A 4,247-nucleotide genomic window follows, 5' to 3' on the forward strand; every position below is an offset into this window, starting at 1 on the left:
AAGTACAGGTGCTTGCAGGGTCCTGGACCTTGGGTTCCGCACTACAGGGGGTCCTGCTCAACCAGCCCTACAACTGGGAAAGAAACCCCACCTTGCTAGGTTCCAATCACAGTGGAGCTCCCTACATATCTACCCCAAAAGAAGCAGTGGTTGAATATGGCAACACAGAAGAGAAGAAACTACTTTCAAAGGTGCCTCAAGAAGCAACCAGAGAAAGGAAAAGGGTCGCCTACACTCTTCCTACTTTTCTGTCTACCACGGCAGCTTCCTATGGGCCGAGTGGAACAGCTATTGTGCAAGCCTGGGCAATGTGCTTTGTAGACCACCAGACCCAGCGGTGCAGACAGAATGTAGCAGAGATGGGTGCATGTGAGGCTAAGAAAGAACCAGTGAAAAATAGACAAGATCATTCTTCACATTTATTTATATATAAACTAGAGGCCCGAAGCACGAAATTCCTGCAAGGGGCTTGGCCCCCGCAGCCCGGCAGCTGCCTCTGCCTTGGCCCCTGCCACCAGGGCTTTGTCCGGAAGGTCGTCTGATCTAATTAGCATATTATGCTTTTATTATTATAGATTACATAAATTTAGTGTATAAATACATGTGATAAAATATAGAAATATTTACCTAATTATACAAAAGGAAGACATGAGACAAAGACAATATATCATCTTTTAGGTCCTATGGATTTTTGCACAATTAATGTCTCATGGGCTAGCATCAGTACATATGTCTATTCGCAGTGTTAAATGCAACTCACGCATACCTCCTCTGCTGAATAAGGATGTATTTTCAAAAGTTATCTTTAAACACGGGGTCTGTAAGATATCAGGGAAACACAGAGACATTATAAGAAGCACATACTAGTATGTGTTAATACTATCAATTTTCAAAGATTCAACTCCTTTATCTATTTTTTTCATTGGTCTGTCCCAAAATGTTCTCAGGTTGGTTCTCTGTTTTTCCCCCTTTTTCCCATCACGTATTTGCCAGTATACAAAACAAAGGCCAAGTGTATCCAGTATGTACTGTGGTGTGCTGTCCTGGAGGCATAGTCATACTCATGTTCATGCATTACTTGGATGCAAGTCTCCTATCCCCTTTAAACCTTAATAATGTCTCTTTTTTTTATTCCTCCAATGAACTTTCTAGATGAATGGGAATATTTTGATGATATTGCTATCAATAATACATTTAACATTAGTATACCTTTAGTTAGCTCCACATTTATTAGTGACCTGCCATATCTGCTTTTACTATTAATTCTCACAAAGTGAGTTTCCATCAAAAGAAGCAGAACATATTCTTATATATGATGTCAGAATGTTTCCAACATTCCATCTAAAACATATTGTCTGGAACTGTAGAAAACAGCTGCAGTTATTTAGGATTAAGTATTTTCTCTCAGTTTTAGACATGCTCTCCAATTTTGTCAAATATATACTTAATGATTCTTAACCATGAATTAAAATTACTTATATGTAATTATCATATGTTAAACTATTTTTTACATCTGTTTAAAATTGGAAACTATGATATTTCCAGTTTAATGTGTTTATTTTGACCCCAGCTTTACCTAATTTCAACTCTATTTATAAGGTATCTCTAAGTGAAAACATATATTCCTTTGGTAAGTCTTGCCTAAGTGATATTGAATTAATTTTTAGAAACTGAGAAAAAATTACTGTATGTCACAAACATGTCTGCCGGACTTTTCATATGTAATACTTTACTTTCAGAAAACCAAGTATTCATGAGAACACCTAAGTTATGAGCTGATTGTTAAATTCTCTTTGATGACATATTACTATGCAATATGTGATATATTAGTATAACTCAGAAGTTTAGAGAACCAAGTAACATTATTTTGTCAAATGTCATCCAAATCTAATCATGTGTGCAAATATTCTCACTGTGAAAATTCTAAAAGAGGAAAAATGGGAATGGAATTGTCACTGAACTCTGTACCATTCTAGAAGTAGTTTTTATTGTTCTCATCCTACACTAACATGGAAAGCAAATTGACTGCCTGTGACCACAGGGAATTAATTTTTAAATTCCACTCAAACTATTATGTTGGAAAGAATTATGATAGGAGGATCAATAAAAAGTTTTCGAGGATACACATATTTTGTGTTAGGACACCATTCCTATAACCTCCCTTGTTATTGTCCCTTCAGGCTTACTGGTGGAGTGGTGACAACCCGGCTGCGAGCAGCCCCAAGTTCCTCAGTTAATCCTGAGGTTTCCCTATACCCACCGTACTTTTATAACGAACCTCCTGGTAAATACACTATTCTCAAATCCTACTTGCTTGTGCCTTAATTCTTCCTATTTGGGATTTTGATTTATATAATATAAAACTGAGCATATGTGAAAGATTAATATTTTTTCAATACTAATTCCCAAGATATGATAAAATAAACAATAAAAGTAAAATGCGCCTGAAGTAAATGCTTTGAGAATAAATATGCAATAGAGTAATAATATGGAAAAGGCTTTAGGGATTACTGACTACTGCTCCCTCCATATTCCTGAATGAAATGTACTTGTCCCTTTACTTAGAATGTATTTTCAACAGTAACAAACTGAATTAGGAAAGATTGCCTAGTTGAAATTGCACTTTTCATATTATCAATAGAGGAAAAAACCCTGTCCTTATTTATATCAGTTAAGTCTTAAGTGGTCAAAAATACAAAACAGAATAAAATTAAAATGTTCTTAAAATATATTAAAAAGAAATTGTAAGCGTGAATGTATTCAACTGAACAGAGGAAAATTCAAATTTTCAGTGAGCTGAATGAGACTGTTCTCTCATCCCTGAGCCTCTAGAATTCTTTTAGTAAGAGAGAGATGAATAAGGGATGGAAGTCTTAAAACTTTTTTATGTTAGTACATTAGATACCTAATGTTCCCCTTAAATTGTGTAAGCATTTTTCACCCATTTATTTCAGCTCTAAGACTTTAGCTGAGTAAAACTATGGGAAGAATTAGCCATTTTAGGGGATCTGATTACATACATAAATTGTACACTTAGTATTACAAAGAGGATGGATTCACATATATGTAGGAACATATAAATACCCTCCTTTTATTGTGAAATACAAAATGTCAACTAAGTGGTCTATCTTCTGAAAAGTTTCTTAGCAATTGGGAGAAAAAAAAAGACCAATTAGCAAAACAGTCTGAAAAATTGAACAAATATTCCATTTTGTATTTAAAACAAACAAAAAAAAAAACCTGTGCTTTTGTGTATTAGCTTTGCTGAGATGTAATATGTACTTTTTACAATTCATCCATTTAAAGTGTTCAATTCAATCGTTTTAGTATGTTCACAGAGCTGTGTAGCCATAACCCTGAGTCAATTTGAAAAGGAATTTTTATCCAGTAATAGTTACTTCCCATTTTTCTCAGTCTTCCAGACACACAACCATTAATTTTTCTGTCCCTATAAATCTACCTAGTCTGAACATTACACATAAGGTACATGGAATCATACAATATGTGATCCCTTGTGACTAGATTCTTTTCATAAAGGTATATTTTTCAAGGGTCATCCATTATTGTAACACTAGAAGCCCAATGCACGAAATTCGTGCAAGGGCTGTGGCCCCCACCCTGGTGGCAGCTGCCTCTGCCTCAGCCCCCACCTGCTACGGCTTTTTCGGGAAGGAAGGATGTCTGGAAGGACATCCGGTCTAATTAGCATATTACACTTTTATTATTAAAGTTAACTCATTACTTTATTCTTTTGTTACCTAATTATCTTCCACTGTATGGATATACCATATATTATTCATGTAAACATTGATGGACAATTGGATCATAGTTAGTTTGAGGTATGAATAATTTGCAAGGAGTGTTGTGTACCAGTATTTGTTTTGTGTGTGTGTGTGTCGACATAAGTTTTTATTCTCTTGACTATATACCTATGAGTGGAAATAATGAGTAACTCTGTCTTTGACATTTTGAAGAATTGGCACACTGTTTTAGAAAATAGCTGCACCATTTTACAGTTCTACCATCCATGCATGAGAGTTTCAATTTCTCAACACTCTCACCAAAATTTATCTTTTTTATTATAGACTAGAGGCCTAGTGCACGAAATTCATGCACAGGGATGTGTGTGTCCCTCAGCCCAGCCTGCACCCTCTCCAATCTGGGATCCGTGGAGGGATGTCCGACTGCCCGTTTAGGCCCGATCCTACTGGGATCGGGCCTAAACGGGCAGTCGGACATCCCTCTCA

This window comes from Plecotus auritus (assembly GCF_963455305.1).
Source record: "Plecotus auritus genome assembly, chromosome: 9".
NCBI classification, from domain to species: domain Eukaryota; kingdom Metazoa; phylum Chordata; class Mammalia; order Chiroptera; family Vespertilionidae; genus Plecotus; species Plecotus auritus.